Consider the following 17,835-nt stretch of genomic DNA (forward strand, 5'->3'; position numbering starts at 1 on the left):
TGCCATGGGGGAGCCACCAGTAACAGGCACCACTGAATTGCAGGAGTTCACTTCCTGATTGATATATTGCTTTCTGGTAAAAGTGAGAAAGGCCCGGAATGTGAAGGTCAGAAAGAGGAAGAGAGGTGCAGAGGGCACTTGGGGGTAGAACAGCTCAGGCAGAGGCCCAGAGGAGGTAAATGAGGGGGGAGGGCAGCTAGGGGCCCTGTTGGTGGGAGCAGGAAGGAAGGTGTGAGCAGAGGGGAATGGAGCAGAGTGAGGGACCACAGTCTTTGTCCCAGGGAGCCTGTGTTTCAACAAGGACCCGTCATAGTGTGGCTCCAGCATCACGTTGAGCATTTTATGGTGTCTGATAGTTTAAAAAGGGGGAAAAAAATAGAGCAGAAACTCCCCAACTTTCCAGTTGTTCTCAGCGTCTTGGTTCGTGCTTGACTACATGGCTTTGGTGGTTTCCATGGAAACTGCTCTGGAAAACAACACGACTTTTTGAAAACAAATACAGATTCTCCTTGACTATTGGTAGGGTTACTTCCTTGTTTGAACCCAGGGTATTTTGGTACCAGGGATTGAACTCAGGGGCACTTGACCACGGAGCCACACCCCCAGCCCTATTTTGTATTTAGAGATAGGGTCTCGCTGAGCTGCTTAATGCCTTGATTTTGCTGAGGCTGGCTTTGAACTCGTGACCCTCCTGCCTCAGCCTCCCGAGTCACTGGGATTACAGGTGTGCGCCACTGTGCCTGACTGGAAATTGAAAATATCTTAATGTCAAAAGTGCATTTAATTCACCTCACCTATCAAACATCACACCTTAGCCTAGCCTACCTCCGGTGTGCTCAGAACACTTAGGTTGGCTTATGTGGGGCAAAAACATCTCGCTTGAAGCCTACCTTATACCAGAGTGTCGAATTTCTCAGGTACTTTATTGAATATTGTGGAATACAGATGGTTGTAGGGTCAAGGACCATCTGTCTTAACACTGGGCAAATGGACTCTGAGAATAGTCTTGTGTCCTGGGCCACAGCAATGGAGTCATTGTGTGGCTGTGGGCGCCACTTCACTTGGATGCTCTTTTTACTCCTTTGAGTACATCCCCAGTTGAACCACATGCCCTCTGAAGCCAGGGCAGATAAGGCTGCTCTCAAGAAACAACATGCAGGACTAGGGTTGTGACTCAGTGGTTGCCTAAAATGCTTGCCTAGCACGTGTGAGGCACTGGGTTTGATCCTCAGCACCACATAAAAATAAATAAGACAAAGGTATTGTGTCCAACTAAAAAAAAAAAAAAAAAGAAATGACATGCACATTCCGACCCATGTTTTGTTGGTCAAAGCAAGTCACCTGGTTCTCCTGCAGTTTGACAGGACAAGGAGATTAAAGACTATCAGTCAAATAGACATCAATCATGATATCAGAGGGGCGGGGAGGTCTAATCCACCCCAGGAAGGGAAAGCAAATAGTCCCAACAGCAACACAGCCTGCCATAGCTGGGATCCTGGCATGGTTATGGCTTATGCTATTCAAGATTCCACCAGGAGAGCTGGGCTGGGGCTCAGGGGTAGAGCACGTGCCTGGCACGCTTGTGGCACTGGGTTCGATCCTCAGCACCACATAAGAATAAAGTAAAGGCATTGTGTCCACCTACAACTAAAATATACATATATAAAGATTCCAACAGGGACACTGGCAGATAGGATTGAATCCTTGGTGAGTCTTAGTCAAAGCCAAAGTTGAGAGGGTCCTTTGATGACAGAATGAGGAAGGATAGTTGGGGTACTGGTGGGCTTGGCCCCAGTGGTCAGGGATGTCGAAGAACCCCAAGCAACACAGGAGGGGACACTCCTACATTGAACTGGACACTGTGATCAATACAGGGTCACTTGTCAACACAAGAAGCAGAGATGATAACTGTCACTTCTGGTCACTTTGTAGAAGAGATGAAATGGTAATGGAAAGTTCTTTGGTACTAGTATGAGAAATAGGGCAATGCAAAGGATAAGAATCAATTTGCTGAGGAATTTATGCACAATAATTCCATTCAGGTAATTTTGTAAAGGGCTCATCTGTGCCGGGTACAGTGGCACACACCCTGTATTGCAGCAGCTCTGGAGGCTGAGGCAGGAGAATCGCACGTTCAAAGTTAGCCTCAGCAATGGCAAGGCACTAAGCAACTCAGTGAGACCCTGTCTCTAATAAAATATTTAAAAATAGGGCTGGGGATGTGGCTCAGTGGTTGAGGGCCCCCAAGTTCAATCTCCAGTGCCAAATAATAATAACAACGTAAGTGAATAGATAATAACATTACATATCCCAAATAATCACTCAAGCTATTTTTACCAAAATCAAAAAGAAAGGGATGCTCACTATTGCCATTATCATTTCAACATTGTTTTAGAAATTTCAGCTGATGTAATAAACATAAACAAAAGGAAAAAGTTAAGCTGTTCTCATTTTTGTTGATGAAATTGATTTGAAAATCAAAGAATACTAGTGGGAAAAATATTAATGAAAAGTCTTCATAAGTTGGTTGGACATACCATAAAATAAGTAATTTTTGCCATTCTAGAAATTACCAGGTAGAAATGGAAATTGAAATATTCCACTCACTGTGGAAACTCACATGTAAAAATATTGAGAAAAAAATTTAACAAGAAAAAACACATCTTGGTCAAGTGCATTGTGCATGCCTGTAATCCCAGTGACTTGGGAGACAGAGGCAAGAGGATCACAACTTTGAGGCCAAGGCTCAGCAATCTTAGTGAGGCCCTAAGCAATTTAGCAAAGACCCCATTTATATAAAAAAAATAAAAAGGCCTGGAGATGTGGCTCAGTGGAAAAGCACCCCTGGGTCCAATCTTTGGTACAAAAAAAAAAAAAAAAAGTGAAGAAATCTGTAGGATTTTATTCAAAAGCATAAAGCAAGATCTAAACAAGTGAAAGGATGCCCCAAGTTCTTGCATATGAAGATTCTATAACACAAATGTGTCTAGTCGGTTGATGCATAACTTTAGTGCAATTTTAAATAAAATCACCACAGGGTTGAATTATTTTAATAGATAAAATTACCTTAAATCGGGGCTGGGGATGTGGCTCAAGCGGTAGCGTGCTCGCCTGGCATGCGTGCGGCCCAGGTTCGATCCTCAGCACCACAAACAAACAAAGATGTTGTGTCCGCCAAGAACTAAAAATAAATAAATATTTTAAAAAAAAATTACCTTAAAGCTCATATAGACAAATGTTTAGGAATATAGTAGAAAATTGTGAGAGTAAAAAAAAAAGCAAGAGAGTTTGTCTCACGAGATATTGAAACATACTATGAAACTTGTACAATCCAAACAGTATGGTGTTGCCACAGAATAAACAGTAAAAAGCTCAGTTGGTAGGAGCTGGGGTTGTGGCTCGGTGGCAGAGCACTTGCCTCATGGGTGTGAGGCCCTGGGTTCGATCCTCAGCTCCACATAAAAAAAAATAAATAAAGGTATTGTGTCCATCTACAACTAAAAAAATATTATTAAAAAAAAAGCTCGGTTGGCAGAGTGCTCGCCTCACATTCACAAGGCCCTGGGTTCCATCCCCAGCACCACAAAAGAAAAAGAAAAGATAAAAGAGCCAGGAGAGGTCCTGGGGTGAAGGAGGGCTTGTAGGGCTCCAACCCTGCTAGTCAAGTGCTCTGCCACTAAGCTACACCCTCCCCCTAGTCCCTTTATTTTAATATACAACAAAGGTGGAATATAATTCAGATGAAAGACTGGTTTATTTAATCACATACCTGACTATCCACATAACAGAAAATAAACCAGGATCTTTATTTTACTAAGTTAAATTTTAAAGTAAATCAAAGACATGGGAGGTGGGGGAGGAGACATGTAAAAACCCTAGAGGAAAATTTAGGAAAACCAATAATGCATAATTTGGGAGCTGACAATTTTAATCAAAAAAAAGAAATCAAAAAGCTTAAAAAATAAAAATCACAATCAGACATAGCCTACTACATTGAAAAGAGCAGATTGTGGCATGAAGTTACCAAACAATACAATGTAGACCAAAAAAAAAAGATAAGTTGGAGAAAATAATTTCTAACATGAATAACTGGTTCTTTTAGAGTTAATGATATAATCTTGCTGGTTACGTAAGAGTCTAGTGGTAGTGGACTTATGCTTATGATATAGGGATCCTGAGTTAAATGTTTTTTCAATAAGGTTTTTCAAACTTCTATTTCCGTGTGCAGTTTCTCCCCAACCTGCCCCTGCCCCACGTTTCTGTTTCTCCTTCCTTGTTTGGTTTGGGCGTGCATGGTGATACCTAGAGAAAAAATTACCACTTTGCACCCAAATCTTGGGGAACCTAAGATCACAAAGTGGCATTTCAAGCAATAGCCAGTTCTGCTTTTAACTTTCTTATTGGTCATCTCATTTATCACTATCACTTTGATATAGTTTCCACATGTTTCATCTTGAATTTGTATGATGAATGCATCATAATCAATGTGGGTGTGGGGGGACAAGAGCTGGCCAGTCTCTGTTTGAGACATAACTTTATACCCTATCACTCCTGAGTCTAATGGATATTAATAGCCTCATAAATTGAAGTCTGAGACTGTGCTTTGAGAAGGATTTGCTCACATTAAGTACAGATTAATGAGTGTCTTCATTTATGGATTTATGAGGTTGAAAAAAATTCAGAGAAGGCTGTGCAAACATTTCTCATATAGCCATTGTTTTCCGGCATTGCGTAAAAGGCAGACCAGGGCAGTCTGAGGATTTTTCTGAAGGTTCCAAGTCAAACTGAATCAGAGAAATTGGGTCTTACCTTTCTTTCTTTGATGTTAATTTCTTCTCTCTTACCCCATCTTCTCCCAGGGTGCAGTACCTCCCAAAGTCCTGTGGGCAGGAGCCTGTGCCATATTACTGTCCTAAAAATACCCAGGGTGGCACCAACCTGCTCCTTCCAGCCCCTCAGAATCTCAACAGTACACACTCACCTAAAATAATGATGGACGCTTCAGACCAAAACAGAGAAATTAAAAGGACATTCTGTTGAGTATCAGATATCAAAAACTGCCATTCTCAGTTTTTACTTCCTGGGAGTTGTAGCCTTGCGACTTCCAAATTCTTATTTTGGTTTTGTTGGGGTAGCGATGGTTGGTACTCGAAAAGTGCTCATTGCCAGGTACGAGAGGCATACACCTGTAGTCCCAGATGCTCAGGAGGAAAGCTGAGGCAGGAAGATTATCTAAGTTCAAGGCCACCCTGGGCAACTAGTGAGAACCCATCTTTTAAAAATGGAGGGAGGAGGGGAGAAAAAGGAGAAGTACTGGAGACTGAAATGGAACACATGATATTATATGCATTTATAAATATGTCAAAATGAACCCCACTATTATGTATAACTATCATGCACTAATAAAAACATTAAATAAATAAAAGCCAGGCACTGTGGTACACGCCTGTAAACCCAGCAACCCAGGAGGCTGAGTCTGAAGGATCATGAAGCAACGCCAGCCTCAGCAACTTAGCAAGACCCTGTCTCAAAATAAAAAATGAAAAAGGGGAGATGGAATTAGTAAATCAAAGATTTCCTAACAAAGAAAATCCCTGGACCTGATGGCCTCACCTGTGAATTCTTCAATTCTCAACCTGTTCCAAAAAGCTGAACTCATTCTAGGAGACCAGTACAATCTTGATATCAAGACAAACAAAGGAATGATAAGAAAAGGAAACTACGCAGCACGTTCCTTATGAACGTGATGCAAAAATCTTCAACGAATACTAGCAAATCAAATAGGCAGTATGTGGAAAAGATTATACAATGTGACCAAGTGGAATTTATTCCTGATTCAATATGTTGGAAACCTATCAGTGTAATATGCCAGTTTAACAAAATAGGGGTGTTCAAACCCCCAGGCTGCAAAGACCTCAAGCACACTATTCAGGATCCCAAAGATAGGACTCCAGGATTCAATGAGAGATTTTAGACAGTTTATTACTTATTCACTGGTGGGCAGTAGTGGGCCAGGATGCCTAGGAGCTGGGGGAATACAGGCTAGGTCACATGTCCACTGCACAGGTGCTTTCTTCAGATGTTTAAAGAGTACATTCCCTTACTTTACAACCAACATCACTCTTCTAATCCTCTCCCAAGGACTGGGGGAGTGGCCAGCTCCCTCTCCATTTCCCTAGTTACCACATTTTTTTTAGAGACCTTATCTCATCTCAAGGTACATTTTCCTGGGCACTGGTAGGTGTTTAACCCAACAAGGGGGATAGGGTGGGGAGGGAGAGCTACATGATCACCTCAATTGATGCAGAGAAAATGCTAGACAAAATTCAACACTTTCATAATTAAAAAAATAAAAGGACTCAACAAACTAGGAACAGAAATGAATTATCTCAAAATAATAAAAGCCATATATGAAAAAATCACAGCAAACATTATATTCAATGGTGAAAGACTGAAAGCTTCCCCTCTGAGATTAGATACAGGGCAACGAGGCCCATTTTCCACTTCTATCTGACATAATACTGGAAGTTCTAGCAAAGCAATTAGATAAGAAAAAGAAACAAAAGGCATACAAATTAGAGAGGAAGAAGTAAAATCAACTCTGTTTGTAGATATGATCTTTTTAAAATTTTTTTTAGTTGTAGATAGACATAATATATTTGCTTTTATTAATGTGGTAGCAAGGATCGAAACCAGGGCCTCATGCATGTGAGGCAAATGCTTTACAACTAAGCTATAACCCCAGCTCTAGATATGATCTTATAGTGAGAAAATCTTAAAGATGTCAGGCACGGTGGCACACACCTGTAATCCACCCTAAAGATGCCACACAAAAACACTATTAGAACAAATCGATGAATTCAGCAAGGTATCAGGATCAATACACAAAAATCATTTGCATTTCTATACACTAACATTGGACAACATGAAAATGAAATTACAAAAACAATTCTATTTATGACAGTATCAAAAAAAAGAAAATTCCTAAGAATTAACTTAGCCAAGAAGATGGAAAACTTATACAATAAAATTGCTGAGAGGCTGGAAGATTAATTCAGTTTTAGAGCACTTGCCTGACACACATGTGGCCCTGGGTTCAACACCCAGCAACACACACACACACACACACACACACACACACACACACACTGAGACAAAGAAGTCACAAATAAATGGAAATACATCCCATATTCATGGATTGGAAGATGTCAATACTACCCAAAGCAATATACAGATTCAACACAATCTCTATCAAATGCCAATTTTTTTTCATAAATAGAAAAGCTCATGCTAAAAATTGTAGGGAATCTTTGGGATCATGAATAGCCAAAAGTGAATCTTGAAAAGGAAGTGTGGAGGACTCACATTTCCTGATTTCAAAATCTATTACAAATCAAAAGTTATCAAAACTGCACGGTACGTGTAGACAGACACACAGACTAAGGGATTGGAATGGAAATCACAGAAATGAATTCTCACAGTATGGTCCATTTTTGACAAGGACACCAAAACCATTCAATGAAAAACAGTCTTTTGAACGTGTAGAGCTGGGGAAATTCACACATAGGTGTAAAAGGTTGACATTACCTAACACCACATTCGGAGATTAACTGGGCGGGCGTGTAGCTCAGTGGTACAGCACCTGCCTAGCACACCAGAAGCCTTGGGTTCAATCCCAAGCACCACCAAAAACAAAAAGAAATTAATTCAAAATGCATCAAAGACCTAAATATAAAATCTAAAACTACAGCCAAGTGTGGTGGTGCATGCCTGTTGAAGGGAAAGCGAGGAATGAGAGACGGAGACCAGGCAGAGGTACACATGAGAGTTGACCTGTCAGAGCTGAAATAAAGGCCATCTGTCTGAGGGAGAGAGAGCAAAACAGGCTTGGGTTCTGGGACTTTTGCAGGGCAGGCTCAGGAATCAGAGCCTGTTGGGTCCTAATGCAGGCGGTTAGGGGTTGGGTTGGTAGGAGGGAGTGGTGAGCCTTTCTCAGAAAGACCCTTGAGCAGGAAAGCAAAACTTTTTCCTTAAAATGGTGGCTGTCACTTAAGATGGCCATCCAGATGTTAAGCAAGGACCTTATACATACTGTACCACAATTTTAAAAGTGAGGGTAAAAGGCAAAGAGCCCATTTGTTTTGCATCGTGTTATCCAAGTTTCCAACCACAACCTGGGTTTTGCTCCCTGACCCTCCAAGGCCACCTGGGGAAGTCTAAAAGGGTCTGTAGCACCTTGAGCGCCGTGGGCACTGTACACACTCCGTGTGACTGTGACCTGCCAGGCAGGGGCCTGTCGTTCCTGTGTGTGCTGTGTATTGGCTTCTCTATTTCCCCAAGTGTGCTGTGGCAACCACCTGGGAGGTTTTGAATAAACACTATTTAATGAATAAATAAGAAACAATAGAATATTTCGAAGTAAATGAGAGCCCAAGAGAATACTCAAATATAACCCCTACTATGGTCTGAATGGGGTTTATGTGTGTCCTCTGAGGTTTTCTGTACTGGAAGCTTCGTTCCTGGCATTGAGGGGTGGTGTGGGCCCTCTTAAGGTGGAGTTCAGTAGAGGACAATTAGGTCATTGGGGTCCCTGCCCTTATATTAATGCAGTTCTCCTGGGACCTTAGTCCCTGAAAAAATGAAGACCACTATTATAAAGGAACAAGAACAAGACTGACACTTCCCCAGGCTCTCTGGCTTCCTGTCTCTCCCCCCTGATTTCTCCCTCCCACATACATTCTCACCATTGTGATGCCATTTGACCTGAGGTTGTCACCATAACTAAGCTGACGTGCTAGCACTGATGCCCTTGAACCTCCAAAAACATGAGCTAAATAAACCTCTTTTCTCTATATTATTACCCAGCCTCAGGTGTTTTGTTACTTTGAAATAGTCTATTGTTTCTTATTTATTCCATTGATTAATACAGTCCCTGGTAATTGCTAAATGCCATGTACTGTGTTTCACTGAGTGCCAGGAACTGTGTTAAGGGTGCATTCCTACTCACAGAGGCCCCTGGACATGATGATAATTATTATTATTATCATTATTATTATCATCAGTCTCATCGTACAGATGAGGAAACAAAAGAGAAATTAAGAGGCTTCCTCAGGCCACACACCTTAGGCAAATGGCAGAGGTCGAGTGAGAATGGACAGTCTCCAGCTCAAGTCCATGTCTTGGGGGCCATGCTTTGCTGCTCTTCTTCAGAAGAGACCTCAGAAAACTTAAGTTTTATATTTGGGGGTAAGGTAGTCATTTATAGAATTAAACATAGATGTTTTACTAATGAATAAAAGACACAGAACAACTCCCAACTTCATCTACAGTGTTGGGTGGCGAGAAGAGCCAGGAGCTGGAACTCCAGCTCAGCCTCTCGGGAGCTGTGAGGCCTTGGGCGAAATGGTGAGCGTCTCTGAGCAACAGCTTGTTTAAATGGGTACTCCCTATGGAACCAAGGAAATGCAAGAAGTCATTTCAGTCTGATGCCAGACTCATAATGTCAAGATGTCATATGTAAACATCCAACAAGAGTATCACAAACTATGTGCTCAACAAACCGTCAAATATTTATTTTTTTTAAAAAGTAGTGAAGACATTATGAAACTTGACAATGTGAAAATCATATCTGTTGTTATTTGAGAGGAAAAAAATTAGAAAGGTATGTATACTGATTTTCTCACCTTTCACTGCTAGAGACCCATTAATATCACTTAAAGCTGATTAAACAAGCAATAAATGTATTAAAATATTTGACTGTACAAAGGAACGATAATTAAACCGGACACAGAGGAGGGGAGGGACCTGGAAAAAGAAAAGTATATTGACCACTTTATTTCTCAAAAAAAGAAATCAACAGAAGAAACAGAGTCAAGCCTATAATAGAAATCATACTTATTGTAACAGAAACCACTCATAACAAACTTGAGCTATTCCATATTATCAGAAAAAAATAACAAAGGTTGGGGGCTGGGGATGGGGCTCAGCAGTAGAGCGCTCACCTAGCATGTGCAAGAGGCTGGGTTCTATCCTCAGCACCACATAAAAATAAATTTAAAAAATAAAGGTATTGTATCCAACTACAACTAAAAAAAAGTATTTTAAAAAATACACACAGGAAAGCATAGATCACATAATGAGAGTATTTTAAGTTAGAAAATAAAAAGCATTTAAAAAGAGAAAAATAGCTGTCATATAAATAAAAGAAAATGAATTAAGCTCACTTTTTTTTTTTTTTTTTTGGTACCAGGGAATGAATTCAGGGGCATTCAATCACTGAGCCACAGCCTGACCCTTTTTTGTATTTTATTTAGAGACAGGGTCTCACTGAGTTGCTTAGGACCTCGCTAAATTGTGAGGCTGGCTTTGAACTCGGGATCCTCCTCCTCAGCTTCCCGAGCCACTGGAATTACAGACACATGCCATGGTGCCCAGTGAGCTTACTTATTTTTATAAAAGACTTTAGGCTAGGCGCAGTGGCAGTGGCAGTGACTGTGATCCCAGAGACTCAGGAGGCTGAGGCAGGAGGATAATAAGTTTGAAGCAAGCCTTGGCCACTTACGAGACCTTGTCTCAAAATAAAAAATAAAAAAGCCTAGGGATATGACTCAGTCCTCAGTACCACAAATAATAATAATGGTAATAGTACATACATATGTACATACATAAGACTTTAGGGGCAGGGAGCAGTGGTACAGTCATGTAATCCTAGCAACTCAGAAGGCTGAGGCAGGAGGATTACAAGTTCAAGGGCAGCCTCCACAGCTCAGGGAGACCCCATCTCAAAAAAAAAAAAAAAAAACCAAAGGGCTGGAGAGGTGGCTCAGTGGTACAGCACCCCTGGGTTCAATCCCCCATACCAAAATAAATAAAAAAATAAATAATGCCGTGATGCTTATTAATTACAAAGACCAAAATAATATTGTAACCACACAGCCGAGGGATTGGTAGATGCACCCTTAACCAAGCAGCACCACAGGTCATGATCCTGGACCTCACCCTCAGATGTGCAGAGAAGGGCCCACTGTGCTTCTGGAGAGTTTTAGACAGAAGTTTATTGCCTGAACCTAATCATAAGCAAATACAGGACACAAGCAAATGGAAAGACAACTTACAAGATAGCCGACAACTGCTCTTCCCTGTGTCAAGGTCATGAAAGACAAAGAAATACTGAGCAACTGTCCAGATTGAGATGATGGAAAGTGGGAATGTTTTTGTTTAAAAGGGAGAAAATAAAGAATGAGGACCTCTGTGTACTAAAGTGTAACTATCCTTGAAATATGTCACTAGGTTAAAAATATGCAAAAGTCAGTGGGGTCAACTGTCAGCCCAGCTTGGCTACCCTGGAGGCTGGGCCAAGAGAATCGTGGGGCAATTTAGCCAGACCCTGGCTGGGGACGGAGCTCAGTGGTAGAGCATCTCTGGGTTCAATTCCCAGCACTCGGGGAAAGGGGGGATTTTTTTTTTTTTAACAAAATCAAGTGCAAAACAAGAGTGTCTTGGTCCATTTTTCTCTTGCTAATAGCACAACACTAAAGACTGGCATGTTATAAAGAAAAAATGCTATCCTGGCTCATGGTTCTGGTCCAAGGCCAAGGAAGCTTGTCTGATGACGGCCTCACTTGCTGGCAGAGTCCAGCTCAGACCATCGCTTGGCAGCCAAACTGGCTTTAAGGGGACCCAATGCACATTTAATCTATTAGCCCATCAGTTCATTAATCTACATCAAATGAATGGAATAATCCATTCATGAGGACAGAGCCCTGATCACCTTGAAGGGGATCAAATTTCAACATGAGTATAAAACCCCAGCATTCAGTGTATACAGGAGGCTATAATTTATGTGGAAATATAGGCTGGGGGCAGAAGGATCTATTGAGAAATGCATGTTACAGAACTAACACATGTATCAGGCACAGTGGTGCATACCTGAAATCCTAGCAGCTTGGGAGGCTGAGGCAGGAGGATCACTAGCTCAAAGCCAGCTTCAGCAACTTAGCAAGGCCCTAAATAACTCCAGTGAGACCCTGTCTCAGAATAAAATTTTAAAAGGGATGGGGTTCAATCACTGGTATCAAAAAAAAAAAAAAGAAAGAAAAAAAGAACTGACATGGGCTGGGGATGTGGCTCAAGCGGTAGCGCGCTCGCCTGGCATGTGTGCGGCCTGGGTTCGATCCTCAGCACCACATACAAACAAAGATGTTGTGTCCGCCAAGAACTAAAAAATAAATATTAAAAATTCTCTCTCTCTCTCTCTCTCTCTCTCTCTCTCTCTCTCTCTCTCTCTCTCTCCCCTCTATCTTAAAAAAAAAAAAAAAAAAGAACTGACATATAACCTTGCTCCTAGGGATGAAAACGAAGGTAAGAGGTCTTTTATCTTTATACCTTTTGAGGTTTTTTTTTTTTTTTTTTGTGTGTGTGTGTGTGTGTGTGTGTGGTGCTGGGGATTGAACCCAGGGCCTTGTGCATGTAAGGCAAGCACTCTACCAACTGAGCTACATCCTCAGCTCAAGAATTTATTTTATTTATTTTTTTTAATGTGGTGCTAAGAATGAACCCTAGGCTTCACTCAAGCTAAGCAAGTGCTTTACCTCTGAGCTCCAACCCCAACGCAACCTTTTGAGTTTTAAGAATCCATTACTGTCCAAAGAAATAAAAGGTAACATAAATCACAATCCCCAGCCAGGAAATAACTTGTCTCACTCTTCTGAGATCTTCAGCATTTACTTGCCTGCAGTACAGACATCTATAGTGTGTGCGAGAGCTGGGAAGGGGTCACTACTGAACTAAAGAGAGGGTGTCCTTCCTGACCAGAGAGCCCGGATGCTATGAGTTGGTCCACTGCCTGCTGCAGCTCCCACATGCCAGTGGCCCAGCCTCCGTGCAGCCTCAGTCCCTCACCTGGACCTGCTGGGACCCTTCCCAGCACACAGGTGGGAGGAAGCCCCTGCCGCTGCTCCAGGCCCCCACCCCACTACTGTGGCTGAGCCCCAGGCCCAAGCGATCTGGGAGGGGAAAGGCAGGGCAGTGAGGTGCTGGCCAGGGGGCTGGAAGTGCTTATGGTGGCAAGACTGCAGCTCCCACCTTCCTCTCACCAGGGTTCCTGTGGTTCTGGTGTCCTCCTTCCCACCTCCTTCCTCTCCAGGGGACACTGGGGCAGGGTCCCTATGCCCTTGAACCTCCACCCTTGAGAATTGAGCCTCTGGAAATGGGATCCTCTGGACAGGATCTCCACAAGTGGTCCCTGAGGAAAGAGGGGTCAGGCAGTGGAGGGGCAACAGGGCAGGGGTGGGGCGACAGGGCCCTGACAGACAAAGGCTGCCCTGGGCTCAGGCTGGGGCGAGGCTGCACAGGCTCAGGAGGTACTACCTACTAGTGACTCTCCAGCCACAGGGGACATCGTGGCTTGGATATGAAGCGTCCTCCCAAAGCTCCTGGGTTGGTGCAGGAATGTTCAGAGATGAAATGACTGGATTGTGAGAGCTGTGACCCTATGGGTCTCTCCTGGTTTGAATGCAACTTCCTGGGTGGGAACAGTGGGCAGATGGGGCGTGGCTGGGGAGGCAGGTCACTGGGACTGCCCAGGAAGGGGACATCATCCTGCCTCCTCCCCGCTCTCTGCTTCCTGGCTTCCATGAAGAGTAGCTTTCCTCCCCACACCCTTCCGCCATGATGTTCTGCCTCTGCCTGGGCCCAGAGCAGTGGAGCTGGCCCACCACGGACTGCACCTTGGAAACTATGAGCTGAATTTTACTTTTCCTCCTTTGAGTTGTTCTTGTTGGCATCTTGTTCACAAGGACTAGAAGCTGACCGACCCAGGGAGGTCAGCATCCCCTGCCCTCAGCCCCTGGCCTGGCTGAGGCCAGCCCTGTCTTGCTAGGCAGAGAGGACTCAGGGCCTGGAAGTCAGGGGAGGTGCGAGGCCCCAAGCTTGAGGAAACCGCAGAGGCCCTGGCTCAGCCTGGGTATCCTGGTGCCTGCTCAGCCTCATTACACTGGGACACCTCTCACCCCAGTCCAGGATGGCTAACAGCTCTGACGTGCTGGGTCCCCCTCTGAGGCCATAAAGGAAGAGAGAAATGGAGAGAGACAGACAGACTGACCGATGGAGGATGGCGGGAGAGTTAGGAAGGCGGGAGGAAGGGTACCCAGGAAGCACGGGAGACCCACACAGGGACCCCCACAGCCCTCTTTTTAGAAAGGAGGGGCTGGGAGAGCCTGAGAGACCCTGGGAGGTAATTTTCTGAAGTCACAGACACAAGGGGAGGTGGCTCCAAAGCATTCCAGTTTCAAGGTCAGAGTTCTCACCCAAAGTCTGGGATCCCTCTGACTGACCAGCTGAAAAACTGAACAAACGTGGCATCATAGTCTACAGGTAATGTCCCTAGACATCACTGTTCATTTTCCGCCTGTCAAGGTGCAGTGGTGACAGGGCCTGCCCTCGGGGAAGGTCTGAGGGAGGAGGAAGTGAACAGTGTCCAGGGAGCGCCTGGCTCAGAAGCTCCCAGGTCCCCGGACCTAACACTAGATCTAGACTACTCACCAAGCCCACCCTGGTGTCCCTGATGTCACAGACATTCACCTAGAGGCTCCAGCTGGCCACGGGATGGCTGGCCACAACATCTACCTTGCAATGAGTCTGCACTGTCCCCAGGGCCTTGTGTGGGGGATCCCAGATAGGTCCTCCCACTTCTATGCCAACCCTGTATCTACTACCCAGTGTCCTGGAACCACACCCCAGGTCATCTAAGGAACATGTGCTTCCGGCCTGGCTCTCACTTGGCCAACTGATACCTGCAGGCCTGCCAGGACCAGCCTGGACAATTTACAGAGCTTTCTGGGTGTCAAACTGTGATAGCTCCTAGTGGGACCTCGCCAGCTGTTCCCAAGAAGTCATCCTAGACACATCGCTGACATGTAAACAGAAACCGCATCAGGGCTGGCTGGGGCCTGCGGGAGGTGGGCCAGCGGGCCAGGGATGGGCCAGGGCTGGAGTCCATAGGGAGTTCCTGGAGGATTCCAACACCAAGAAGACCAGTGGCAACCCAGAGTTCAACTAAACTACATACCCCGCCCCACCCCCCACCCCCACCCCCGCCACCCCCACCACCCCCGCCGTGAGAACTATTAAATAAAGCTCAGGGGCTATATGAAGCCAGAGACCACAAGTTCAAGTCCAGTCTGGGTAACTTAGTGAGACCTTGTTTCAGAATAAAAAATAAAAAGGGCTGGGGATGGAGCTCTGTGGTAAAGGGTCCCTGGGTTCAATCCTCAGTACTGGGAGGAAGAAAACAAAAAAGGTCCAACGGTAGTCATCAATCCTAAGCTCAAGGGTATGAAAACCCCACACCTCCTGCCACCTTCAGCTGGAAAAGGAGCTTGAACAAGCAAAACAATGTTTTGGGTTGCTTTGTTTTGTTTTTTAGGTAGTAAGGATTGAACCCAGAGGTACTTTACCACTGAGGCACACCCCAGCCCTCTTTGTTTTTTTATCTTCAGACAGGGTCTCACTAAGCTCCTGAGGATGGCTTCAAATTTGTGATCCTCCTGCCTCAGTCTCCTGATCTGCTGGGATTATAGGCCTATGTCACTGTGCCTGGCCGCAGAAAGACCTTTGATGAATTGCATAGGCAATAATGTAAACTGTAGTTCAGCAATAATAACTAACAAATTTATGAAAATTATAAAAAATTATAAAATTATGAAAAGTAAGACTGGGCAGAGACAAGTTTTAAAAATGCATAGAATGCTTAAAAGTAGCAAAAGAGAGAAAGGTTGGGCTGGGGATGTGGCTCAAGCGGTAGCGCGCTCGCCTGGCATGCGTGCGGCCCGGGTTCGATCCTCAGCACCACATACAAACAAAGATGTTGTGTCCGCCGATAACTAAAAAATAAATATTAAAATTCTCTCTCTCTCTTTTAAAAAAAAAGAGAGAGAGAGAGAGAGAGAGAGAAAGGCACAAACGGAGTGGATGAGCCCAAAGGAGGAACCATCCCATCCCATGCGAAATGATGTTGCTTGGATCAGGTTTGAATTTGTGGGCGTGTAATGCTGGGGATGGAACCCAGGGTCTCACACAAGCTAGGCAAGCACTCCACCACTGAGCTGTATGGCCCTAGCCCTGAATTTTGGGACAAGCTGAAGTAGGGGAGACAGGAAAGGGTGGGCAGAAGAAGGAGTGTCCCTTGTGTGGCCTCGGGCTCCCCACCCTGCTGAACAACAACCCTACTACGTCAGAGAGCTAGAGAATTACCTCCCCAGCAGCCACCCAGCCCTAGGCAGGGCAGCCTGGAGCATTCTCTGCCTGAGCCAACCCATCTGCACTCGGGGATGGTGGAAGGAGCCGAATCATGGCCCAGGACCACTCTAAGACCCTGTGACTGCCCTCACCCCTCCTCAATACCTTTGTGGGTCTCTGCTCTGGATGCTCCTCCTCTGGGAGCCCCACAGGTCCCAAACAGCACCCTCAGTGAACAGAAATGCTGTAAATAGGTTAGTTACAAAATACCTGGCAGTGTCGCAGGAGAACCAGCGTGTCCTGGAGACATCACCAGCGGGGAAGGTGGCCACAGGTCATAGAAATGCCGGAGGCAGAGGAATAGGGGGGATTCATGAGTGCTTCTCATTCCTGCACTGACAGAGGCAAAGGAAGGTGTCATGGGATTTGGCAGACAACGGCTGTTCCTCCTTCTTCCTAATACTAGGACATCCAAATTTCAGATAAGTACATAGTTATCAGAATGAGGACTACCTCTTGGAACCTCCTTCACAGCCGTTAAGACCTTAGAATCACGATCTGGCCAGCAGATATAAAAATCAAGTGCTATGTGTAGTCACCAGGAAATGTCTGTAAAAGGAGAGAAGTCTTTCTTCAAACCTTCCTCCTTCCTTCCGGCTGGAATGCAGATGTAATGTCTGATGCTCTAGCAGACATCTTACACCATGCAGTGGAAGTCAGGGCCGAAGATGGTGAAGTTAACAAGACATTGTGTAAGAAAACCTGGTCCCTGGTATCGACAACACTGAGCCTGTCCTGCATGGCTAACTTCTGGCTCTCTTTTATGAAAGAGAAAAATACTTTCCCCTTATGTTTTGCTTAAGCCATTATTATTTGGGTTTCTGTCTCACACAGCTGAACTGAATCTTTACCAATAAATGGAGATGAGAATACTTTTTGTTAGCAGAGGTGGGACAAGGACTGTAAGAGAAAGGGGGAGGGGTTCCCTGAACCGGCAGAACTGAGGACAGAAGCCTGGTTGATTCTGGGATAAACAGAAGTTGTGAAAGAGGACATTCCTGCAGAGACAGGTGGAGGGTAGGGGCCCCTGAGACTGCCCGGAGGGGCAACGTTGGACCGTGTGGTTAAGTTGCTGTAGTTGGAGGCAGGCCAGGTCCCTGTGTTGACAAAAGGCTGGGGAGAGACTCAAGCTAGGAAGGATTGTTCTGGAAAATTCTGTCCATGTTTTCGCTTGTTTGTTTTGTTCGGGGCAGATTATAAGTGCTTTATGCTTTTTAACGTGGAGGAAGCTTGGTGGTATAGATGAGGCTATTTGACACTTCTACAAAGAAGTGAGTTCAGACTCTCATAGAATAGGAACATGACCTTACACACATAGATGTCATTCTTATCCAAATCCAGCTTCCTGCTGGGGCACAGTGGTGCATGCCTGTAATCCCAGCAGCTCGGGAGGCTGAGGCAGGAGAATTGCAAGTTCAAAGCCAGCCTCAGCAATGGTGACGTGCTAAGCAACTCAGTGAGACCCTGCCTCTAAATAAAATACAAAAAAAAAAAAAAAAAAGGCTGGGGATGTGGCTCAATGGTTAAGCGGCCCTGGAT

General features: G+C 44.6%; 1 non-coding gene across 1 annotated transcript; it reads right to left on the reverse strand.

The window, feature by feature from the left end:
- Positions 1 to 12,430: 12,430 nt before the first annotated feature.
- On the reverse strand, positions 12,431 to 12,502 carry Trnav-uac (transfer RNA valine (anticodon UAC)). The gene has a single exon. It is a non-coding gene; the product is annotated as a tRNA-Val (tRNA).
- Positions 12,503 to 17,835: the final 5,333 nt, after the last annotated feature.

The sequence above is a fragment of the Urocitellus parryii genome, chromosome 9 (assembly GCF_045843805.1).
Source record: "Urocitellus parryii isolate mUroPar1 chromosome 9, mUroPar1.hap1, whole genome shotgun sequence".
NCBI lineage: Eukaryota > Metazoa > Chordata > Mammalia > Rodentia > Sciuridae > Urocitellus > Urocitellus parryii.